We start from the raw sequence: 26661 nt of genomic DNA, 5'->3' as shown, positions 1-26661 counted from the left end.
TCCTCGAAAAGAGTTGCGTTTCACAATTCAGCTGCGTATTCGTCTAGCAGTGCCACGTTACCTCTTGCAAGCTTCTTGCTGATGCCGCAAAGAACCCCTTCAGCCCGTCTCCTTATAAAGCGTTCTATGCAGCGGCAACCACCGCGATCACCTGCGTGTGTTGCAACAAAAGTTGCTAGAGACATAAGCCTTAATGAAGCAGTCCGGGCGCTCTATCGCCAACCATTGCCCGATTTGATTAATGATCTCTTTTGTTTTGCCAAAGCGCGTCGCTATTCTCTGGGGCCAGCGTCGAGGCAACACTGAAGTATCTTTAGCGACCCTCTCGCTTCCCCTAAGTGCGGCGACCAAGTAAGCAGCGTTCATTGCAGCAGCTCATCGACGAGAAAACCTTAAACGAAGTTGCTTTTCTCGGCTTCAGGGAGGGGACGCTCTTGTTGTTCAGGGATCGAAGGCTGTGTTTCTTTTTTTTTTTTTAATTTCTCGCCTTTCTTTTTTCTTTTCGAACCGCACTTAGAGTCGCTGCTAAATGAATCGCGGGGAAAGTAAGAAAAAGGAAAAGAAAAGGAAGAACAATAATTACTGACGCAAGTCGAAGGAAAAGGAAACTGAAGCGACTCTCGGTGCCGGGGCTTGTTTCCACACGGGAGTAATGGCGCGTGAAGGAATCTCACAAGAGTGCGATTCTGTGGCAGACGCGCGTCCGCGGAGCGATGAATAATTTATCGAGAGCCATAGCTCCGCTCTCGCTCACTCGTCGGCTGCCGTTGGAGCGATTAGAAAGCAATTAGGATGGCCGGATGCTAATCGCGAAGCGGGACACCCTCGCCCTCTTATTGCCAAGCTTTGCTTCCCCCCCTCTCTCTCTCCCCCTTTGCAGGCGCCTTGCAACTCCCCCTCGCAACCTTATTCCTTCGTCCCCTTCGTTCCCCTGTAAGCACACGTACAACCGTGAGACGACGACCCAAATTGCGCGCCGTGGTATTCTCGAACATCGCCCGCGGCCCCCAGCTAGATACGGCGTTCGCTGGCCGCGCGATGAAAAATTACCGGGCGCTTCTCCGGCGGGGTAACAAAATCAATCGGGATGCGTAATCGATACACCCTGCTACCCTGGCGAGCGCGAGAGATTTCAGTGCCACGGAAGCGTGTGTGTAGAGTCACGCTAGCGTAACCGTCTCGACGTCTTCCACCTCGATGTGCGCATCGACGAAGCGGTCGCGGGAGAAACCTTGGATGGGATGTAGATACATTCGAGCCAGTGCTTTCTGTCGAGTTTGCGGCCTGCATCTATTCGATATGTTACGAGCTCGTTAGCTTAACTACCGAGACCCTTTACCGAGCGTGTGCCAAAGCGGGCGTGTAATACGCTAGTGCCAACGATGCGCTATTGTTGCGTCGCAGTCCTTACAGCTGGCAGTAAAGCGCGTGTATGGGACAGACCGCGTTATTCGAACAGCACGGCAATGTTATTCGGCAAGGGTCGCTTCGCGAGCATGTCTTTAGGGTCATTATGGAAGTGCATCGGCAAACTGTGGAATTGCTTATATCAGGGCTGTGATATTGAGCGATCACTTCCGCTCATTAACATGTTATTTAGCCGAAGCGCGGTTCACTGAAAATGCGGCATCAGAAGTGCATTGCCAAGATCTATGCGCAGATGGCAAAGTAAATTTTTTTAGTGTCATTCCTGGGAACCATGCACTTCTCTCTCTCTTTCTTTTTATTTCCTATTGCTCCTTATTAGTCAACATGGGGCAGGTGGCACACATAATATTATTTACACTGCAAGCGTAAACCGCTTATAGGGCGCAGAATCTGTAAGAGACCCCACTATTTCAACGGCATTGAACTCATATTGGCACCCTACACTACAGTTGTGCAACCGGCACAATGTTGTACTTGCTGCAGACATAACCTGCGTGTGTTTTCAGTTCTTTCACAAAACTTGCGGCGCCACGAAAACTGTTCTACTATCACAGTACATGCAACTTTCGTTCTCAATAATACGCTTAGACAATGATTGGGCATAACAATAGCCACAGTTCATATTAGTAGCGTTTCACTTGTCACTGTCGCTCTTGAGCTTTTGTTAGCTCGCTCGTTCGTTCGCTCGTTCGTTATATTCGCCTACATTGACAATCATCGTCGATGTTTTCTGCACCATTTGTTGTTGTTCTTTGTTTGTTTGGTTGTTTCATTTGTTTACTTGCTTGTTTGCTTGCTTATGCTTCTTTCTTTGTCTGTCTGAGTTTCCATATTTCTTACCCGACAAAAGCGTCTACAACGTATCCAACATTTTCACTTGTCCCCGTCTTGTTCAAACAACATTAGCGGAAGCCACATCGTTGGCAAGACACGCTCCCTAAAGTGCACGAGGAAAAAAAAAAAAAGAAATCCAGTGTGTCCAGGCGGTTGGTCCATTCCCGCACGGGTCCTTGCCCTCGGTGCAGCAACGAGCCAAGCGCAGGCTATACATGGCCCGTGTTTTCAGGCGCCTTGTTTGCGATAAGCCGCGCCACAGGCCCAGCGCCGTTTGCCGCGGGGAGGCTGGACGACGGGTCGGCAGCGGTGGAGGAGGCCGAGTGGGGTGTAGCAGGGGACGCGCCCGGCCGCTGCACGGCGCTGCGGCGCATCGGGCGCTAAGCAGCCCCCCTCGGTGTAATACAACACGGCCCCGGTCAAGTAGAAGAAGCTCCTCGATCTATGTCGTCTGTCGCTCGTCTGAATGAGCTTAGCCCTGGGTTCGATCAGCTTTCCGCATCGCGCCAGCCTGCGGTACGAGCATCGCATTCGGCGCACCATCCTCGGCTGTGGCGACGGCTGCGCGCAGGGGGGCCAGTGGCGTCTCGTCACACGAGAGGCTTCGCTTTAGCTGTCACGTTTTTACTCTCGCGTCCCCCCTCCCTACCCGCTGTGCTGCCTGCTTTAGTATGCCGCGGTATAGCCAACGGTTTGTCCTCGCAGCTTCAGGTTGCTCGCGTGCTGATGCTCGTGATGAGTGGATATCGAGGGGTCGTTGTTGTGTTACGATCTGTTTCGTTTTAGACCCTTTTTCGCTTTCCTTCACCGACTCGGATACCGCCGCGGCGCCGTTATTGACGGTATCGGACTGTCGACGCGACGGATGATGGGGAAATATGAATAATGCAAGGATGCAATGGATTCGTTACAACAAATGCCACCAATTAAGGCACCAACAAGGAGACCTCGAACATCTGGCATGTTAGGCATCTGACAAACATAGGTGACGTAAGGAGAGAGAGAGGAAAAAGAGGGATTACGTACAACTTAACACCAATAAAGGCATCGCACTGTGACGTCTGCATGGAGTAACATCTTTGTCTTCTGCCTTCACGTGCTTTCCCCAAATTGTACTATGATTGAACTGTTGTTGCTGTTGTTCTCCTTCTTGCTGCAGCTGGTGATTATATCTCGCAATGCTCGCCAATAATGCTTAGCAGTTAGCACATAACCACACAATCTGACTGGAAGAACTTCACCAGCAAACTGATAAGTAAATAAACCGTAAATAGCGTAGAACAAGTTTAGAGAACAACGTCGATTACACTGTCCCTGACACAAACCCTTCTAATAACACTAAGAAATCTCTCCTGGAACTTTATTTTTTATAGGCCCATATCAGTCTGGATGAGGTGTCAGAAGACGACGGCGCATTCCTTCGCTCGTATATAAGGAATGTGCGTCAACCGCTATCAGCGCGAGGGCCTTAGTTTGCGCCTTACTGCTCCCGTTTCGTTCATCTTGTCTTCTTTTTTTTATCATGGTTTATAAGCGGCCTTTATCGCAATTCGAATATGCCGACACGTTTCAGGATTACCCGGTTGCTCAAAGCGGGCACCCGAGCGTCTGACATTCCTTACTGCCTTAGACTGCATGACACGGGAACTGGCGTCCCTTTTTCCTTCGTTCTGTCTTCCTGTCGCGAAGTTTTGCGAGTAGACTCGTACGTTTATGCCCTTGCTGAGTTTTCTGGGGAGAAAAACGAACTAGTCCGCTTACGCTCGTGGATAGCGGTCGTCATAGCGAGGCTAGAACTGGATCAGCTAGAATCGAACTTCCGCGGAGGTTGTGACACGGCCCCTGGTTAGCTTTAAATTCTGACGGTTTTCTCCGAACCTCGACACTGAGCAGATAAGTCGGCGATGCCGTTTCCGCAGACGTTCTCAGTGAGCGTCCGTTACGGCTGCTTAAGTTGCCTTTCTTTCTTTCTTTCTTTCTTTCTTTCTTTCTTTCTTTCTTTCTTTCTTTCTTTCTTTCTTTCTTTCTTTCTTTCTTTCTTTCTTTCTTTCTGAACGCCTTCGTACAGCTCAACCGTAATCTCTTTTGCGTCTGCGCAAATTGCGTATGCTGCATTGACAGGTCGGATTTTTTTATAGCAGCGCTTATAAATATTACGAAGGCGCGACTGATTTATCGCCTAGAATTGCGTATTCTTGCTTCATTTTAATTGATTTGGCCAACATTTCAAACTAAATGTGATCGCGAGCTGTCCACTTTACTAAACCGTTGCTCATTAGTGAGATTAGCGCTCTCTAATAAATCCTGGAGAGGTTCACCAGGCGGCATGCCTAGCATATGCTATACTCCAGATGGGTATGATGAAAAATGAAATGATATGCACAGTGCACCACACAGGTACACAACATACACAAAACATACCACAATATTCAACAAATTAAAGAATGTCATGGAGATCAGTGCTTCTGAGGAAGTGAGATTGTCCCACTTTTCGGTTCAGGAGTATAGCACATTTGCCAAAATTCATAAAAGAAAACTAAAGGTCGTTCGCATAAAACTGTGACTCAAAAGCCTGGCTATAGTAACTACAGCTTTGTTGCACACGGCGCCACTGACGTACACGCTCTTGCCCTTGAATCGCCGCTTCAGGTGCACGATCACGAGGATCCGCTAGCAAGCAGATAAAAAGCCTCTAAGTTTGCCGCAGCGCGGTGTTGTGGCGCTACCTAGCATGCGCTTGGCGAATGACAACTCGTACCTCCAAGACTTCTCCGCATACCTTTGTGTCTCCCCCCTCCGCGCCTTGTGTTCTTTTTTTTTTTGCCAGATTAGATGCATGGCACTCAAGAGGCTTCTGAGAAGATTACAGGAACCAGTTCAAACACTTGCAATAATTTTGCCTTCGCAAGTAACACTTTGCCCGATTATACATCTCGGAGGCACGTATGACACCCAACAGGCTTCAGACAAGAGGTTCCACAAACAGAGCCAGCACCTAAGTATTACTTGCTTTTGCAAATAAAACACAGAAAAAAAAACGAAAAGCAGGTTAGTTAACCGATAACACCTCCGTTTACTGTACCCAAAGTGAAAGGGATACAGGGCAGAAAGACTGCAGACCAAGCTCCAGCTAAAGAGCCAAGCTTCCGTACTCCGTCTCTCGTACAGAACGGGGTTCGTGCCTTCGGTGTGCTTTAGCTATTAAAAAATATATAGAAAACGACGTGAAAGTGAACCAAACGAAAAGAAAGCCGCAGTGGACCTTATTAATAGCGCGGCAGCGGTAACGTGACTCTCGCGACGCCGCGGGTGGCGTAACCAACGTATCTGATTTTGACACGGCACGCTCGCGTCATACGCTAGCACGATTCCGCGCTCGTGCTCGCGCCGCAAGCCTGCGGAGCCAGAGAAGCGCGGAGGAATCCGAGACAAACGCGTCGACAGCAACCAGCCTTCGGGGCACTTTTCTCTTTTTTTCTTCTCCCGAGCCCAGCCCATGACTCTGTCCCGCGTGGCTGGTTCGCCGCCGACTAAACAGCTACAACATTGCGTCCGAGCGCGCTGGCTGTTAAGCGAGTCGTTTATTACGGAGGACCGCGTTAATTCCTCCGCTAACCCGAATCCCGTGACAACCCCTAGAACGCTCAAGTCGGCACGCACCCTCTCCGCAAAATCTCCTCCTCTCGCCTCTTCCACTAGCCACCTATACGCGACAGCGTAGGCAGCCCGGGAGTCGAGCCAGCGTGCTGGACTACGGGCTCGCTCGAGGCTCCAGTGGTGGGTTGCGCAGTACAAGCCAGGGCCACGGGCCAAGAGCAGTAGGGAGGACGGGGGATGGGTTAGCCCCAAGGGTTGACTCTGCGTGGTGGTACGATCGGTAGCCGCGCGCGAGCCTGTGCGTCGGCGCGGAGAAAAAGCGCTTTCTTTTTTTCTTTTCGCGATAGGTGTCTGGCTGGCCTCGCTCGCCGGGCCCGCTTTGCCGGGGAGAGCGCTAGCGGAAGGGGGTAATCGAGCCTCCCTGCACTCTGTCAGGAATTCCCTCACGTCTCGATCACGCTCGTGCCCGGGGCCGCCAGATGAAGAGAGAACATGCCACGGCTGCCGCAGCCCACCGCTGCAGCTTCATCTCTGCCGAGCGCGTACGCGCGCGCGCGCGCGCGCGATCACACGCAATCCGCCGAGCTATATCGATACCGCCCTGCAGCCAGCGTGAGAGCCTCATCCCCCCCGCTCTTTACTTATATCCTACATTTTCACCCTAACTTATCGAGGTTTTTCGCGCGTCTGGTCCTTTTTTAGTTTTTTTTGTTTTGTTTGTTCAGGGCTTCGGTAATGTGCTTACTGTCTCTCCACCTGAAATAAGCAAGGACTGTAACGACGGGAGAAGAAGGAACAAGTAAAATATTGAGGGAGAAGTGAGAGTGAGATAACAGCGGTGTTCGGTTTCTTCTATTCTATACGTCGTTTCGACGTGACGCTTGTCCGAATTTTTTGTTCTTCCTGCTATCTTTTGCGCTTTTTTTTTCTCTCTCTCTCTTTCTTGCTGGGTCTGTCGTTCTTTAAACTCCAAGCCATACAAAATCGCCAACTACAGCAACGCATTGGAGTGTGTCAAACTATTTGCATTAGAGCTTCAAGTAAATGTAAACGGAGTGTGAGAAGCGGAAGCCTGCGGCTTCCACAGTGCCTGCTGCCCGGAAATGTTTCGAACACGTTCACTACCGCGACGTTGATTGAACAAGGCGTACTCTAGGAAGACCCTTCCTTGAGTGCATCGTGTTCTGCTTCATTCTTTATATTTTTCTTTCTGTCCTTACGCGCTTGAGTTTGGCACAGAACAACGACGTGATCAATTTGTGTTCAAGGCAGCAATGAAATAATGAAAAACATATATAGATATAGGTTGACCTGAAAAGAAAAATAGGCGAACGTTGGCGCTGGGGCAGCGGCGCAAAACAGGAATCAATTCCGGTCCAGTGAACCCGACACAACCTTTCTCTAAGACGCCGGCGACAATTTCCACGTTTGCTTACAGCGCGGACCAACTATCTTGTATTACTTATTGTTCTCTAATTCTGTTGTTCTCAGGGAATTTTCGATAAATATAGTCTGCTTATGCAAACTAACTTACTGCATCTATTTAGACTTTCTTTAACGACGGCGTCAAACCGTAATTATATATACGGAGTCCTTGTTGAAAGATAAATCGAAAACGCTTTTGGCCAACGTTCTTATCGAGGACTATTCGCCAGCTCGACAACTGCTTTGAAATATTCATACGAGTCAAAAGCTGGGTCCGCAAGAACCTCCCGAGCGGCTCGCGAAAAACAATCAGACCCGCGAATCGCTCTACAATAAAAACGGCGTTCTTAACGGGACAGGGCACGAGAAACGACAGGATAGCGTCGCCCTCGGCGAAGCTAATAAAACATAATCTCTGACGTCGGAGCAGAAGTCTAGATGAAAAGGAAATCGTTTGAACAGATGTGGAAAGGGGGGGGGGGGGTAAGAGAACAGTTGTCAAAAAGAATCTTCCTCTCGTTTTCGTTTTACTCGCTAAAGCGGTCGTCGACAATCGAAGGATCCGTAGTCTCCTCCTCACGTACTTCTTCTCTTTCGTAGTTTGGAGCGTCGCCACCAAAGACAACGATTTGAATTGCAAAAGGAAAGCGGTGACACCCCATGAACGCGTGAATGAACGACAAAAAAAAAAGATTAGATAAAAGCGGCGACGTGCCGTTCTTTTGTTCTCCGGAGACGATCGGACAGCTCTTTGAGACGCTTCCTCAGCGACGCCGGCTGAGGTGAGACGCCGCGGCTGTCGGCGATGGAGAAATGAACGTCACGGGAAAAAGACACGTATTTATGGGCGACCTGAAAAGGTGCCACCTCGGTCGCGAAATGGGAAAATGCTGCCGATGTTTACTTTTTTTTTTCTCTCTCTATTTTCCATTCCCTCTTATTTGCTTCTAGAGGACGAAATGTCCAATGCAGTAATAATAATAATAATGAAAAAGAAAGATATCGCACGCTCGAAAGTATAACACCTGCTGGAAGCGTTTTGAGCGCAGCACTCCGCCTTCTCCACCGACAGGACAGAGTTCAATGTGAACGCGTATAGCGAAACAATAAAATAAAAAAAGCAACAGCAACAGAAAGGAGCTGGAGTGTTATTCAAAGTCGATAACCTTTACGACGAGTTTCGACACCGTGGCGTTTAACCATTACGACGTGGTTAACTTTCCCCTCGGGGCACGTGTGCGAAACGTAAAGTAAGCGAACAGCGGCGTGATTTTATCATTTCATAAACAGTAACTGCCAGAAATTTCCCCCTCTTGGGATAGCAAATTTTCATACTTCGCTGCTGTTGAATCTCGATTGCTTCGTGTGACTATTTCAATTCTCACTTATGCAGGGTGTCCCAACTATCGTGCACCAAGAGTTAAAAAATATGCAAATGCCACGTAGTTGGACAGAACCAAGGTAATGTTGTTTGCCGTCGCTTGGAGATACCGAGAGTATTCTTTTTTTTTCATTGCGCTAATTACAAAATCAATCTTAAATAAATAATAAACTTCTCACATATTGTAATTAGATGAAAAGTGTCAATAAAAAAATTGTAGAGCAACGTGAACAACTCCCGATACAGCTTTCTGTTGCTTAATACGTGCTGCGTATAAAAGCGTTTTTCCGAGCGTGAAAGAAGCCTGCGAATACCGGCAAAGTGCCTCGAGCGGTCAGTCGCGCGGCAAATTTGCGTGTATTCGCGAAAAACACTTTATTCGTTCGTTCGTCACGCTTTGGTTCAGGCAGGGACCGACGTGACTTATACATGTAACCTGGGATAAAACCAGCGGTCACATATTTTCAAGCCGAGCATATTGCCCAGTATGTCACGGTGGTGCTCTGCCCCCGCGAGCGCACAGATAATACAAGTGTACTTAATTGGGTGCTCCGGCGGTTTTCTGTCTGGATCCTCTCGTGCACCGTTCCAGAGCGACTGGTCATACACAGCGTTTATCGAGATCAATACTTCCTAGATTTGAATTTGGATGTTGTCGAGACGCGGTGCTTGCCACGTTGGTGAACGTTATCCGCGGATCTCTCCTTGTGTTCTTGTATATTTTATGCACTTGCATGGTTTAGTGTCTTCCCAGCTTTATCTAAAAGTCTGGATGGCTGTCGTAGATTAGGAATTCATACCAGCTGTCTTTAAATCACCCGCGATTAATGTTTTTGTCTTTGCAAGATAAGTTTCTCTTTTAGTAGGTGTACAAACTTCATTTCTGGCAGTCATCACGGCTGTTTTTCGGGGGGTCGATCGAAAAGCAGCCTGACATCGATGGAATCTAAAACGAAGTAAAAAAAAGGACTAATGTTAGCCTATAATGTGATTTCGATCTTCTGCAAAGCTTATGCTTTTGCTGTATCATCACACGTCAGATAATACATGCTAATGGGGCGGCCAGATGGTTTGGGTGCGCGATCCCTCAATGCCGCAGTTGGTTATGATTTTATCTAATACAATATAACCTTGTCTAATCTTATCCAATAAAATCACGCACGAGCATACAGTTGTCATTTGTATAAGCACCGGATGTGTTCCCAGTTGATGCTCCCTCGTTCTATTTCTTTTTTTTTCTTTTTACCCTTTTCCTTCTTCCTCCTGCGTATAGGGTAGCGAACCGCACGTCCGTTTGGTTCACTTATATAGGCCTACATCTCTGCTTTTAGAAAAAACAAAAAGTATCTTCTGGACCGAGCTACTGCCCCGTTGTAATATTATCGTGAAAATCTACTTTTCACGCACCTCATTGCTTTTCTGCGCTCTTTTCTTCATATCACCTTTCATTCTGACAAGTAACTTCCCCCAACCTCACCAGCATTGCCAAGGAGAACACATATTTCTACATATGTTAAGCGTTAAGCGGTGAACACGCAATAACGAAAGGCTGCGCGACTCGCTTTGTAACAGACAACCCGGACGCTTGCGTCATCTATTTACCTAATAAAAACGAGCACCGTTGTCATCGTTACACCTACGAATTTGTGATGACGCGGCACGCGCGTTCCAAGTGTGAATTACGCAAGTAATCGTTAATAAGGACGCTGCCATTGGCGGCACCGTCGTGTAGCGACGCTATCATGATAGTAAACATTTTCGAGTGCTAATCACATTCGTCATTGGTTTAACCCGTTCTTCATTGATATGCCTCAACTATTCAACGGGAGCTTAGACAAAAAGGCGGAGCCACGACGTTCTTATCTTCTACAGGCTCACCCTGAGGGAGCCGCCAGGCAAAATCAAGAAGATGCGCAATCTGCCAGCCATGCGCTCGAGGCGTTAAAGTGGCTGGATTGTTATTGGGTTAGCGGGAAAAAGGCGCATTAATATGCGCCCCAGGTTGCGCATTCCTGGAGAAGCGGGGCCAACGGCGCGCGGCTTGCTTTCTCCGCATTTGCCTCGGCGTCTGTCGCCGAGGAGCCAAAATTAAATTATTTAACCCCAACCTGTACACCGCTGCCGGAGAAAGCAAACCGCTCTGCAGGGACGAAAACCTTGGCGCTTTTCCAGCGACAAAATTAATAATTTTGCCGTCACCGTCCGTCCGAGTGACGTGACGCTTGGCGTGCTTCCTCTTCCTCCGACGAAGGTAACGTCGGGCGATGCATAATTAAACGCACCGAGCTCGGCGCGCGACGCTGCCGGCATTACGCGGAAGAAGTGTCCCCCAATTCTTTCATAGCGCGGAGGAGGACAAGATTTTTAATGGGAGCGAGGAACGCACGGTACAACGCTGAACGGCGAGGCGGAGATTCACTCGGGCCTGCCTGGCCCCGTGGCCCTTAATGACGTCACCCGAAGGAATGCGCGGCCATTATAAATATTAGTCTGCAAGCGCGCGGGCGAAGGTCGTGTCCAGCGGATGAACGCGGACTTGCGCAGATACACACAATCGCGAATACACGGAGCCAGCTGATCAGGGACCGCCAGACCAAGGTGCATAGTTACCGTTCACTATGCACGGTGCAACTGTACTCTGCAATTATGCTATTTTAATCATTAATCCTGCGGTGTTACGTCCGAAAACCACGACCTCATTACGAGGCACGCCGTAATGGAGACTCCGGATTAACTTTGACCACATGGGATGCTTTAACGTGCACCTAATCCAAGTACACGAGCGTTTTTATTTTATTTTATTTATTATTTATTTATTTATTTTTGCATTCCGCCCCCATCAAAATGCGGCCGCCGCGGTCGGAATAGAACCCTTGACCTCGAACTCAGCAGCGTAATGCCATAGTCACTAAGCTACTGCGGTGAGTTTCTATACTATACTATACTATACTATACTATACTATACTATACTATACTATACTATACTATATACGTGAAGTCTACACAGGGGGTCACTGAGGTCAGTGGACATCAGAAACCACAGGTATACACGTCTCGTTTTGTCAGTAGGAGGTGCATTTGTGGACAAGGTCCAAGCACTTTTGGGACCGAAAATGGACTCGAGTCTGTTGCAGTTCTCTCCGGCTCGAGGCTGCCTCAGGTAAGCTAGTCACGTGCACGATCACAGCAGGCGTCTGTGAGAGTCAGTCGCCATCCATACACCTGCGGTCTTCATAAATGTGGGTCAGCTAGCCCTCGGTGTATCTTAGCGATATAGATCCGCCAGCCAGCAGTTTCAAACAGAGAGAGAAAAAAATGCATCGAAAGGCAGGGAAGTTAACCAGAGGAAGTCACTCTTTTATTTTATTTCGTGTTGTGCACTTTTTTCTTTCATTTTTGATTGTTCGTTGCTTCATATTCCTCTGTGCTTTCAGAATAAACCATTTAGTTAAAAACCAGCGTTGTCTTCCAGACTTCTTCCGTGCGTATTTTACTCTAAGCGTACATTTTGAACAGCAACAGATTCCGGCAACTTGCTCGAGCTTGCATTTTACGGCAGCCTCACCTATTTCTTTCGTGCCACTTTTATGTAGTTTCTGGTCGGGCTTTAAAACGAGTGATTAAAAGACGCGAGGAATTGAGTTAGCGCCGCTCCAAACGACTCGCGGACACTTCTTTCATTTTTTTTTTCAACTACTCGGGCGTCGTTACATTACGACCCAACTCGTCGAGCTCGACGCTTAGCAGTAAACTAGCAACGAAATAATCTCGGTTCTATCTTGCAGACTTCCTCCCGTTTTCTGTTTCTTTCTTTAACGAGACGCCGCTCGGAAAGTGTAACTCGGACGGCTCTCTGCCCATGCCTGGCCGCGCGTAGTTTACTCAACACGTCGTTCTAGCGCTTATTTATTCATTCGGCCAGCGGTCATTATGACGGACATTTTCGCGCGCAGTAATGCTCGTTTTCATTGCTCCAGCGCCTATTTGTGGCCTCCGCACAGTTTTCTTCCTCTCCCCCGCCTCCCTCACATAGCCCTTTCCGCTGGCCCTTACGCCACCTCGAGCAGCATCCGTTCCCGTGTGTGCTATAGCGTCGGTACCATGAAAAACGCTAAGCAGATCAGGGAAGGGGAGACCGAGAAGAAAAAGAGAAAAGCAAACTCTGCCCTGCTCGGTTGATGCACTTTGGTCGTGAAAACGGTTGTCATTAATTATTCGCCGGACGGTGGTACGAGGCTCTTCCTTCAACCAGTACAGTCGGCATGCGTGTCCGTCTCTGGCTTGATGGTAGGAAGGCTTGTTTCTGGGTTTCCGTCCGAAGGGAAAGTGTGGCTAGCAAAGTTTGCGAGCATTAGGTAGCGCTCGCTGAAAAAAAAAAAAAAAAGAAAAGGGTGCCACCGGCGAAGAAGATCCGAGGCTTCAGCTCGGGTCCTGAATGCTTACGCGTTGCTCGTTTCGTTCGCCGTATAACGTCGCCGTTGCGCGAAGCGCTACGCGCAAAGCGATAACAGGCGTTGTACGCTGGTCTTGAATTTGTCCGACTGAACGTTGGGGACAGTGCGGGTGATGCTACGGCGTCGTCAGCTTCCTCAACGGATCAGGCGGATAATCGATGGGGCCGCATGAGTGTTTGGCCCGGACGTCTGAGCCCTTCCTGGAGCCTTTCTTTGCCGTTAATTGTACATACCTTACATTACCCTGCAATGCGTGTAAAAGAAAACTAATATTTTGCTGACGTGTCAAGCCTTCGACTGAGGGAACCGACTTCGCGTGTGCCCATTCGTCGACACTCTCGATCTGCAACCCACACGCCCGTCAATTTCTAACAGCCGCATAAGTATTGCAAGCCTGTACGTTCAATGAAAATGCCGTTCCTTCACGACAAACTACATCATGCTTGTCGGGTTGTATATGGGATAAAACGGGAACAAAGAAACGAAGTGCAGGGTGCCACCGGCGGCACCGAACTATAATGGGCTGCGGCCAAGAGAAACGCGTCGTCGTCGTCCTTTTTGGTCGCTCGCAACACCTTGCGCGCAGAACAATGTGATTCACCCGGGGCCCGTGAGCGCCCGAGGTTTATTTTATTCTTTCTTTGCTTTTGTTTGGTTTCGATACGTCATTCTTTCTCAATCTTTGCTCGCTTCGGGTGTGTCCAGCTGGCGGAAAGCTTGTTTCCATATAGAGAGGATCGGTGGTCCCCGCCACCACTGCCACCGCGGAATATTTCGCCAACTTCCTGGTAAAAAAAAAAAGAAAAGAAACGGGGAAAAATAGAAATACTAGTGAATGAAAAGCGGGTAAAATGGCTTCAGGGATGCCCGGGGCAGTGGAGCTCGGGGAACCAAGGCGGGAGTTTCTTCGACCACGCGTCATCGTTTCCTGATTTATGACGGAGACAAGAAGAAGCACAAGAAGCAAAAGTGAGGGAGGATGTGTGGAGGAGGAAGAGGAGGGGCGAATTTTTCTCCGCTTTGTCTTTCGGGACGATGGGCCCGCGGCTTGCCGCTTTGGAATCTGTGCTTTTCTGCGCCGAGATTGCGTGTCACGAACCACGGTTCGGTTGTTTCAGCGCCGCCCCTGTTTCCCCCGTCTCCGGGCCAGGGCCGAAGCTCGCGCGACTTCCTTCATTGTTTCATGCGCATCTATAGACGGTGCGCTCCGTCGAGCGCGTTTTTGCTGGCCGCGTCGTTGGAAGTGCGCAGCGTGGTTTGGCTCAGAAAGATGGAGTCCGTCGCGTGACTTTTGAAACTTTGTTGTACAGTGGTTCTGCTGCGTCTTCTCTCTTGCCCCCTGCTCTCCCACTCTTCATTAGACTCATACTGGGGAACGGAAAAGATATGGTGGTCTTCAGCATCCAAGCGCTGTCAGACCTGACTGCGTTAAAGAGGACGGACGGGCCGGCGCGACCGAAAGCCGGCCGATAAAGTAGATAGATAGATAGGTAGATAGATAGATAGATAGATAGATAGATAGATAGATAGATAGATAGATAGATAGATAGATAGATAGATAGATAGATAGATAGATAGATAGATAGATAGATAGATAGATAGATAGATAGATAGATAGATAGATAGATAGATAGATAGATAGATAGATAGATAGATAGATAGATAGATAGATAGATCATGGCGTCCGCTACCGGGGTAAAATGGTATAGGGAGACGCTTGTGGGGCATCTGGAGGGGACGGAATGTTTAGGATCGTGTGTCCTGTGTCTGTCAAAACCATTGTTTGTTTTCCTTTTTCAGATTGGCTATTCTTGGGACTGACGGTGGCGGTCGATCTCTGTGGTGAGTACCATACTTAAATATTTTGTCTTTTTCTGCCAAGGCCCTTATTTCGTAATATCGAACGCGAATGTGTGAATCTGCGATGAGGCTTGAACTTAGCTTACATACAAGCGTGTGGGTACGACAAGCATAGTATTTTATTTCAAATGCGGACTAGTGATGCAAACCGAACAAGTCCGGGTAGTTCAAGATAATATTTCAGCCATTTTCTCCGTCTTCTCACTTTAATGTAACAGACGTATGTAGGCACAAAGACATCGAGACAACGCTACTCTGTAGTCATACTTTGCCATCCTCCAGAAAGAGGATCTCTCAAACCACTATCTGCACGAAGCACCCAATTAACAACATAATGGGGCTACTGCGTCACAGTCTTTGAACATTGCTGCTTCGTCTGTAGAGTGGTGCCATATATTGAAAACTTTACGTCATTCGTTTACCAATGCTGATTTATGAAAGCATTAGGGCCCTCAGAAGAGATTCAAACTATACAGACGTTCGCAAGTGGATGGAGACTCGAAACGATTGACAATGGTCGAACCAGAGATATATCTGTAGCTAAACTCTTGTCGAAATACTGGCTCTGGAGACATCTCTTGCTCGACTACTGCTCATAATCTCGGAAGAGATAGACAGGGAAAAGAAAGAGGACTTCTCTGGTTCGCTACTCTGTGATAAGGAAGGGTCTGATGTCATAGACTCGAATGTAAATTGTAGTATGAGGATAACTTTACAGCAGCAAGAGTTATAAAAAATTGATAGCTTGACTCCTAGGTTTATTTAGAATGCAATGTGAACCTAATTTATCGATTAACGATCAGGTAGACCCTAGCAGGTGCTGTCTGAATTTGTGACGTCACGACAAAGTCGGGCGCAAACTTCGATGGGGTGTCTCCACCCGTATTTCTTTTTGCGTGCTCTTTGGCCTAATTAAGCCGGCTTTGTCAGTAAGAGTTACCTTTATGAAATTACAGACAGGTAATTTATTAATGCGACTCTACTCGATACTCCTCCTTAGTGTCACTTTATATAGTCCAGCAGTGAACTTAAAAGTCGTTGGCGCTCACTTCAGTTTAGACAAGTGAAGGCACTAGCTCTTCCGTGGTCCTACTGCGACCTCATTCGGCGTCGCAGTAAGGCCAGGAGCCGATGACTCGCATCGCCCGAGAGAAACAGCCTAACGAGTTCCACGCGCTCTCGCTATTCTCTCCGGCAGTAACGGACGACACAGTCGGTTCAGCGAAACGTAACAAGCCCGTCTTCGGGCCGCCGATCTCCTCGGCAACCCTTGTTCCTCTAAACTACTGCCATTGCGCGCGCTAGCGTCCTTTCCCGTAACGGCGAAAGAATCTCGGCTCAGTTTTCGCCGCTACTGTTGCCAACCGCTGCCTCCTCACATCTGCCGCTGCTCTCTGGCGCCAGTTGATGCCGTTGTTGCGGTGGCTATTGAGGGCAAGGCGAGCCCTGTTCTTGGCACGCGCGTCGGCAGTGACAAGGCTTTTAATGGGAACTTCCTGGAGCTGCCTTTGGCGCTCCTTGAGGCGAGCCGGGGCAGGACGCTGCGACGTAGTAGCCGCGGTCCGTGGCCAGGGGCCTGTCGCTGTGTTGTTGTTGTTGTTGTTGTCCTTTCACGGTCTCGCTTTGTTTTCCTCCCGGTCGGTTCTTCTCGCCTGTCTCTTAGTTCGGATTCAGTTTGCAATAGAAGCGAGTAGGAAAAATAAGATATAGGGTTGCATCGCCCTCGTTGTTTTTTTTTTTCTTTCTTTTGTTCAAATTTCCTGGCTACGTCGCCACAATTTTTCAAGAAGCTGAGAAAAATGAAGAGACTTAGAAAAGTAACGTCGTCTGAGAGAGGAGACGGACCCTGCGCAGAGAACAGTTAGTGCCGGGGCTGAAAAAACGGCACGTCCAAGCAATGAAAAAAAAAAGAGAAATGGGTGGAAAAGGCAGAAAAGGAAGCGCGGAGTGGAAATCGAGGGGCTGTGTCGAACGGAAGCTTCCTACTTCCTACCGTGGACCGGACGAGTGGGAAGTAAACGGGAAGTGGCGAAAAGCCCGCCCTGCGCGAGTCCGCTTCTTCGGGACGTCCAAGTGGCGAGTTAGTTCGTTCGTTCGGCATGTTTGCTGCTACTTATCGGTGGAGAAACCTGGAGAGGCTTATCGAGTAACTGGTCGCGTGGCGCCGACGACAAAAAAAGAAAAAAAAAAGTACGCGAGCCACTGAAGCCGTCTTAGTTAGTTGACTTGGAAATATGGGACAACGAAGAAAAAAGAGTGGAACCAAACTTACCGGCCATAATTAAGGACGTAGCGTGGCGATACCACAGACATTCTGAAACGTAATTTCAGTCACATATTCCTTCCTCTAAAACAGCGTACATCTTTTTTTTTTTCGAGCGTCAAGAACGCACCTAAACTTTTTTAAAAGTTATATTGAACACAGAACTTGCACCGTATTCGACTTCTCTGGCAAAGTATGACGTCGAAGGTACCTTGGTTCTCCATATGCGCTTTAGACAAAGAAAAAGACGCGAAACCATGTGACGGCAATTGCTTTTGTTCTTCCATCTCGGTTCTTCTTCTTTTCTGTGTAATCTTCGCGCGTCTTTCTCTCCGCAAGAAGTATGGACCAACTAGCCCAGTAACAAGAAGTAATACTTGGGAAACACGTGAAACATTGAGTGACTGACAGGCACGCAAGACACGCCTAACCCCCCCCCCCCCCCCCCCCCCCCCCCTTCTGATTCTTACTTTATGTCAATTTGTGTCGGTTTATGGTGCAGGTCTGAGTACAGCAAAATTAAAACAGTTGTTTCTTCACAACTGTTGCTTGTTACAAAGGGTTCGAAATCGCCGAACAGTACCTTTAAATGTTCAAGTAACACTCCTCGAAAGTGACCGTGGTACTCGCGATACTTCATACGTTGGATCGCCCAGACGTCATAGCAAGGAACCACCATAGGGTGCACACCCCAGTTACGGCATGAGCCTTGACATTCCGGCACGAAATGTCAACTTTCCGAAACGTAACGTGCGAGAGATCGTATTGTCCGTTGCCCACATACATTCGGAACAACGAGCGTTCTATTCCGATGGATGAAACTGTCGGAGACTTCACTCTCGACAGCTCCCGTTCGCTTGTTCGCTGTAAACTCTATATATAATTTACATGTCCCCCTTTCTCGACAGAAACTCCGCAACTGCCTCTCTTTCTTTCTTTCCATTTTTCGTTCTTCTCTCCTTTATTCCTTCTACTTATTTTTCTTTCTCTAGAAGCATAATACGGCGCTCCATTTTCGGGACCGTTTGTCGTAACGATTTGCGGAAGTCACCTAAAGGGCTTCCCGCGTAAAATGTGGCGTGCGCCGAGTAAACAGGCTGCAGAGCGCCCGCGAATGGCAGCAAATCCTTCTTAGCGGGTAGAAACGTCAGCGTGCGACTTGAAGCGACGTACGCGGCAGGAGGAAAGCAAACAAACAAATGAAAACAAAAGAAGAGTGCATTTCCGGTTGCCAAGCTGCGCACCGGGGCGCGTGCTATGAGGCTGCCGCGCGCGCTGCATTTGCGCGAGCAACGAACCAAACGCGGCTTCGCCGTGAAGCGCTTTACGCATTTTCCCGCTGAACGCGCCCGCATTGCGCCGAAGCGCGCTTATAGTGCGTCGCATTTTGACGGCTTCGCTCTTCCCTGTACGACGCGCGTCTCCGAGCTTCATGTCCTTTCGTGCTGCGACTGTTTGTTGAGGGCGGGTTTGCCGTATCGCGCTTCGATAGACTCGTTACGCGCGCACTCTTCCATTTGAAGGAGGCGGGTGTGTTCCTTATTTTTGAAGCATTCCTGAAGGAAACATTCTTAAGGACAGTGTATATATAGTCTCGCTTTTACTGCGACAGCAGTTAGAAGCTCGAAACTGAGTTTGATGTGCGTGGTCCGTCCTTATCGTTAAGACGACGGCCGTCGTCGTCGTCGCCAAGCAGTCGTCAAACCACCTCGTCGTCGTCATCAGCTACACCTTCGCGATTGACGTCATCAGCTGCACCATCAAGACTGAAGAAAACTTTATCCAGCGCCGCCACTGGGATTTGGACTCAGGACGGACGGACGGACGGACGGACGGACGGATAGATAGATAGATAGATAGATAGATAGATAGATAGATAGATAGATAGATAGATAGATAGATAGATAGATAGATAGATAGATAGATAGATAGATAGATAGGAAAGGCAGGGAGGCTAACCAAAAAAGGTCTTATTTGCTACCCTGCACGGGGGGAAGAAGGCACAGGAGACTTAAAAAGATAGGAAAATGCACTATGGAACATCAACCGTCAATTTCACGGCTCATTTTGGGTCCGTATAATTCTTGAAACTAAGGCTAGGCACGAAATTTCTTAGAAAAGGCTATGCTTTGGAAACAGTGACCGACTTCAATTGTGAACTAACAACGTCATTACTTAAACGTTGCTTAGTGCTCATTCGTTAATTAGTTATGATACTGGAGATAGTCATGCAAATTGTCATGTCTGCAGTTTCTATGAACCTTCGTCAACAAACGTTGTCCTTTTCCCGGCATCTCCTATTTTGAACAATCCGAGACATTCATTGCAGAACCGCGCATCATATTGGCGCATCTACATATACATTGTGCGGCATGCCCGGGCTGCACATTCGCCTCCGTAATATAGTTGTCCGGGCTTCTAATAGCAGGGCATCAAAATAGTTAAAAAACAAATAAAAATAAAGGAAGGCGCTTGCTTCACGCTGATCAATTGCGCGAGCACATTTAAGCACGCTTCGCAAAGCATTAAGGCTGCCGGGACTTCGGCTTCTGTTTCCAGTGCGCCCCTATTCAGAGCTCACTTCCCCAAGACTCCAGTACCTTGTGTCCCCTTGATCGTGGTTCCTACTGAGAGCGTAATATGTGGGCTGAGATTAATCTCGTAATTAGGACCGGCAGCTTCCTTTCTCTTTGAGAGTGAGGATGATAAAAAAAAGAAGAAGCAATGGTTGGACTACTTGTAATTCACCCTGAAACAAGATTGTTTTCTCGCTCAAGCCGGGTTTCTCTAATTAGAACGGAAAGGAAGAGGGAAGATTCCCGTATAAATTGAGTATTGAGCGAGAACAAATGAGAATCTGTTTTTTTTTTTTTTTTAGACTTCGTCGTTTTTCCTTAAGAGGCGCTTTCGTCTCATTCTCATTTTTTGTCGCCATCGCGGGGCAGACTTTAACGAGGGAATAGCTCTCTAGCTTTGCGCATGCGCGATCACTCGCTCTTCTATTTGTTCGCAGTCTAGCGCAGAGCGAGCGAGGCGGTAAAAATGTTCCAGCATTCCTTTTTCGGAGACAAGCCGGCTACATTTCAATTATCCTTAGCCTCTAAATCTCGCAAGTAGGAACGTTCGACGACGTATAGTCCGTACCAAGTGAATGTACGTGGCTGCGTCTTTCGCAGTGTAGTTAAAAACGCCACTCGAAGAACCACTTCCCGCACATTCCTTTCCAAGGCTGCCGCTCGTTATTAGTTGCTTCCTTTTAGTGTCTGTAGAGCGAAAACTGAAGCGATAGACGGGACACTATCTTCAGGAGTGGTGGCTTCTTTATTAACTTAATTTAAGTATAGATTCTTTGAGCCTCAGTGACTGCTTGCATTAGTGTACACTTTAGTAACCCTCTTTTATTTCCGAAAGCTGAAACGGAGTCACCGGAGCCGTGCTATTTCCAATGCCTGCGTGTCTACCGCACAGTTAAAACTATCTATCTTGATAGCTATGCTGTTCTAGCTATCATAATTAGGCGCGCCTAATTATCTTCGCGATTGCCATTGCTCAGCTGTGTTGGTGTATATTTCTATAGCTTTCCGGGACAGAAATTGTCTAGAAAAACCAATTCTTGGAATTTTTATGTCTCGCTTTTTACTATCTGTGTAAAAGAAGCCCAGCTGCGTCTGCGTCATATTTAACTTTAACATCTTTTCTGCATTCATCATATTGCAAAGAGTCGTGAACTGTCATGCAATAAATACACTCACGAGTGCAATCGCCGACAACAAGAATGTCATGAAGTGCAGAAAGAAATATGGAGTACGTGCGTTAAACGAAGAGATCAGCTTCTTCAAGAGCGTAAGCGCTTCTCTGGCTACCATCTGCCCGTTTCGCAGACGTTCGTTTGTAAAACTTAAGGTTGCTGGTTACTATAAAATGCTCGTGGTGGCGCCTCAGCACCGAGCTAATTAACAAACGGGAGCTATAGATATGGACTCTAGGGTAAATATCTATTATTGGAGGAGTCCGCATCATACCGCTTCTTGATCAACTGTCTGCATCGTAGTTACTGTGTGGCGCATGAACCAAATTTGCGTCGAATACCTAATTTTTCTTCCTTTCAAAGAACTAACGCAACGATTAGGAAAGAATAATAAAAAGAAACAGCACACGCAATAAAATTTGATCTCCCACCAACCACACGTTAAGTAGTCCCGAGCGGTACATGGTGATCACTCGGCCACGACCGAGCTTAGTGAGGCATAGTTTATATTGCGGTCGTAGCGGACGACGGCAGACGCTGTGTGCCCGCCCAGTTGATGATCCTGCATTTTTGTCGACACGATATATTTACCGAATTGAATAGTGGTCACGGAATGCGCAGCTTTAAAGCATTTATGTAAAACACGTGCAATAAGTTTATCTTATCTTGTAATTCTATAGTCATAGCAACATTTACTCAAGCCATGCTGTTGATGTGAATGTACCCGCCCGTAGTTATAAAACAAAAACTACACTAACATGGCTATTGTGTCGTGGGGTGGAGTGGTGAGGCTGCCGCATGACGTTTATGCCGTGTAATGACGTAGCACCACGCTACCGCACTTATATGTCGTTTCAAGCGAAACAGGCAAGGTAGTGGAAATATATTGCACAAGCTTTTTTCATATAGAGGGCGGGGGGGGGGGGGGGGGGGGAGTGGAAATGTCATGCCGATTTCAGTGACTGAGATGACATTGAGAGTGTCCCATGTCGCCATAACCATATCCACCTGCATTCTTCGTGCAATGCCAGTCACAATTTCACAATCATGTTGCGTCGTCTTGCCCCCTCTGGGCCTCTGCTAAAAGTAAGGTTAAAAACTACGGTTAAGCCGAAACGCGCTTGCAAAACAGCTGCACACGATTTTAGATTTTCTTTTTGAAATGTCATCTTAGATGTTAACCCTCCATTTTCAATGTATTTTGCGGCGAATAAAAAAAAACACGCTCAGCAAGAAAAGAATTACAGAGAAAAAAAGAAAAGAAAGAAAGACCAAGAATAAATAAATAAACGCGAGAAAGGCGTCCGAGTACTTCTGTTTCTCTTCGGAAATATCGATAGAGGCAGTATTCTCGGACTCGCTCCTTTCTCGGCTAGTGGAAAATAAACGTAGCAGGCGCCCTTTTTGTTGTGTTTCATTTTCTTCATCCGGGCTTACCTCCGTTACGCTACGTCCCCGTCTTGGTATGTATGATTACTGGTCGATTGCGCACGGCGCGCTTTTGCTACTCGCATTAGCTGAAATGGGTAGAGGAAAAAAATAAAGAAAAAGAAAAAAATGTATACGGTAAGCCGCTACGCACTTTAAATTTCTTGAGGCTGAGAAACTCACGAAAAAGGAACTGTAAGGTGACGCGAACAACGGGAAGGCTGCGTGATTTTGCTATTACTGAAAGATTACCTACTTTCTTTTTTGTTGTCATGTGTGCGTCGTCAAATTGGCTTTATTTATAGAATTTATGTTCTGAACATAGCAAAAAAATAATAATAGGCATTTGTGTGAGAAAATGCGTCTTGTTTTTCATGCCGTACACGCTCGCGCTGAATTCGTAAATGGGCCACGTTTTCTTCGCTTTGTAGTCTACTCTTCGAGGAAATTCTAAAAAACAAAAAACAAATTGATTGCTGAGAGGTTCCTAATACCTGCGTGGGCGTGCGAGCTCCCGCTTTCGATTCGAGGAGAGTCCACACAAAATCATTCATGCCGAGTGCGTGTGTGAGTGCGAAATGAGGGGAAAGCCGAACAGAGAACAGAATCGCGCCTATTTTTGTCCAGAAGATTCCGTTTTCACGACTGGAAAATCCCATGTTTTGCAAACCACATCGCGGTCGTCCTTTCCAACGCTCAACTTGCTTTCTTTCTTTTTCTCTCTCTCTCTCTTGCTCTCCGAATGTTTCGTTTCATCAAATTTATCAACTACGTGCTGAGACATGCTGCGGCACGACTTGTGTATAATAAAGCGCCAGCGCGATTCAATGAAGTTTTTTCTACGTAAAGGCAAATTTTTGTTTTATTTTTGCGATATAACTTAAAATCAAATAAAGTGTTCAGCAAAGCGAGGTATTTTTTGCACCAACTGCGCTCAAACGTGTGTATAATTGCAGCACAAAGGCCAGCGGCGCAGATATTTTCTCTAAGGCATACACCTGGTGACTATGATGAATAAAGGGCTGGAACTTTAGTGTTCCTTATAGCGCTAAACGTTATTGCCTATATTCAATAACAACCTAAATGTCTTACCTCACCCTCCCCTCAGTTACAAACCGTCTTTTCGCACTGTAAATCTGGTTTTGCCGCATGGTCACTCAGGTTGCGGCGAAACCAACGTTTAAGGTTCGCTAGATTATTGCTGTCACTATGTTCCGCCTCACCAGCTGCGTGCATTTCAGGAAAAGCAGGGCACGTGTCAGCCAATCTGTAGCGAGAGCCCGTTTAGTGTTCCATAGAAAAGAGGAAAGCTCGCCTATTCTCCGCAACTAATCTTTCTCTGAAGCTTTCATTCGGTCAGCGTCGTGCGAACGGCGATCAGAGGCGGTCAATGGAGCATCCCGTCTTATGGTTCTTCTTTATGGTTGGCTGACGCGACCTATAACTTTCGATACATGGCATAGGCAGGCGGTGAGCCGTGTTCCCTGCAAGGAAGCAGAAATAGCACCTCTTTCCTCTATTCAAACTCTCTCTCTTTCTCTCTCTCTCTCGCTACATTGAATAGAGCTGGTGATACAGCGTACAGCAAGTAATTAATCTTAAGGTGCTTTCAAAAGGCGATTAGATAGACAACGTAGGTCATTTATAGAGTGAAGCTGCTCTTGACGATGTATTCATGCATAAAGCAAATATATGTCCGGCTCTTAGATGTATGTATGTATGTATGTATGTATGTATGTATGTATGTATGTATGTATGTATGTATGTATGTATGTATGTATGTATGTATGTATGTATGTATGTATGTATGTATGTATGTATGTATGTATGTATGTATGTATGTATGTATGTATGTATGTATGTATGTACATTTTCTCCTCTCTTAGATGTATGCGTGTATGTATGTATGTACGTACGTACTGTATGTACTTACGTACACGTATCGAGTATCGACCAAAAAAGTTTGCAGACCAAGGGATCTGACAAAAAGCAGAATATCTCGGCAGCCTCAAAACACAGCCTGGCATTCACATTTCCAGCCTCTGCTGGTATAAGCGAACAACATTGTGATGTACGGTTTTACTGGCTACTTGTAAAGGCTGCTCGGACATCTAGCCTTTCCTGAGATCCCGTGGTCCGTAAACTTTGTTAGTCGATAGTACATACATACATACATACATACATACATACATACATACATACATACATACATACATACATACATACATGCATGCATGCATGCATGCATGCATACATACATACATACATACATACATACATACATACATACATACATACATACATACATACATACATACATACATACATACATGCATACATACATACATTCGTGCCAGACCGACGTACTTATCTGATAAGTAAGGAATATTTTCGTAGTTTAACTCATTTTCCAATATCTTTGCGAGCGCCACGATTCTATGCATACCTTATTCGAGGAACGCGCCGCAGCAAACTTCTTGATCACGTGACGCAGAAGCACGAGGACGTCATTCGACTCCTACGTAACGAACGCGGAGACAGCGCTAAGCTGAAGGCGCAATTTTGTTTTTCGCCGACCAGACGTCGATCGTGGCATTGGCATTATCGCCTCCGTTTCTTTTTGACGACTTTTCTTTTTTTCTCGAACACGACGCGCGACTGGATTTAGTGCGACGCTTCGGGGATAGTAAATGAGCTGCCGGCTTTGAAACATCGATTCTTCCGGCGGCTTCTCTTTTGTTGAACCTTTATCTCGGCCAGAGGTGGTCCTTTAAAATTTTCACATTAGAGAGGTCGACTACGGCGAGAAAAGAATGAGCCCCAAGTGTGGCGGAGGCGCGCAATCACGGACAAAGGCACATCTGTTCTGAATCGCAGTGGCAGTTTTCTCTTTCAGCGCTTATTCACAACGCCATTGCCCGATGAATGGATACTGTAGATACACTTTCTACTAGCTTTCTTTCTTTTTGATTTTGTTCTTGCTCGAGGAACGTAGACAACAGAAAACGCCCACTGAACAGAAAGAAAAAGAAATGTTTTGGTTTTGCTTGCAAACTGAAACTTACTAGTACAAAGTCTCCGAGATGCCACGAATAAAAATGCGTGCATATAAAAAAAAAAACAGCGCGGTGAAACTTTTGTGAAGCCTTGTTTAATCAGCGGCGTCAAAACACAACTGCAACAGGATCGCGAAGCATTGCTTTCCTCCGCACCCCGTTCCGGAGGGGGCGTTCATTTTTCACATGCTTTTGAATTCAGGACTCGCTCACTTTTTCCATCGATAGTTGGAGACGCAAGAGCCAAGATTTCGAGCGAAGAGTTACCGCTCTACTCTCTGCTTCTTTGTTGGGACCACTCGCGGTATCACGCTAAACGAGAATGAAAGCGCGAATTCCTCAAGCAAAGTTGGAAAAAAAAAAAGAAGAAACAAGTCCTAAGGGACGAAACGAGTGCGCCAAACGACTCAGTCAGCATCGAGCCGCAGCCACCGAGTGGGGGAGGCTCCTGATGAGCTTTCTTTCGACAGCACATTTTCTCCTCTCGTGCTTAAGAAGAAGAAGAAGAGGTAGTTGGAGAGCGCGGTTGATACTGCTGCGCCCAGAGACAGACGCGTTTGACAGAAAGGCTCGACGACCTATTCGCTACGCCAGCCCGAAGGTTCCCGTTGGTGTTGTCTTTTGCGTCCATCTATTATCGTGGCTTCCCTCCGCGGTTGCGGCACGCGTGCGTATGGGTGCTTTATCCGTGCGGGACGTTTCTTTGTGCGTTAGCCGGCATGATTAATATTGCAAATGGTGAGGGGACCTCCGCGGCCTCCTCGTCTTCTGATCCCCCATCCCCTACAGCGCTGCTGTGCTACCGTACCCACTTTCCTCCTCTCTTTAACCCCTCACCCACACACCTTGCTTTTTTCTCTCGCATAACCGGCGCGCGCACATTTCTCGAGCCTCCGAGAGTCTCATTTTTGCGCGGGAGACGATTACCATTTGTCGCGGTGTATCTCAACGCGCCCCCGACCAGCCGCGTAATGAAGAGTCATCCCTCGGTTTTTGATCTGGTGATTTCAAAGGTGCCGGTCGCGTCTGTACTGCTTATTCCTCGGTTGTTATGTTATTGTGCCGCTCATTTTCTTTCTCCCTTTTGTCTGAAGAAGTTCATGCGTACTGTTTCGCCTGACGAAAGCGCTACGTTCAGGGGTAATGTTGAGGGGTAGAACGCTGCTTCGCGCGTATTTGTTTGTTGG

General features: G+C 47.4%; 1 protein-coding gene across 1 annotated transcript in view; it reads left to right on the top strand.

Moving 5' to 3' along the window:
• The window catches only part of LOC119455427 (irregular chiasm C-roughest protein), a 355429-nt gene that overhangs the window by 99106 nt on the left and 229662 nt on the right, over positions 1–26661 (top strand). The window contains exon 3 of the mRNA XM_049668760.1: positions 14920–14961. The gene's annotated coding sequence lies outside the window, so the exon portion shown is untranslated. The remainder of the gene's footprint in view (positions 1–14919; positions 14962–26661) is intronic.

Source organism: Dermacentor silvarum, chromosome 6 (genome assembly GCF_013339745.2).
Source record: "Dermacentor silvarum isolate Dsil-2018 chromosome 6, BIME_Dsil_1.4, whole genome shotgun sequence".
Lineage (NCBI taxonomy): Eukaryota > Metazoa > Arthropoda > Arachnida > Ixodida > Ixodidae > Dermacentor > Dermacentor silvarum.
The sequence above is the reverse complement of the archived record's forward strand: the minus strand, read 5'-3'. Positions and strand labels throughout refer to the sequence as shown.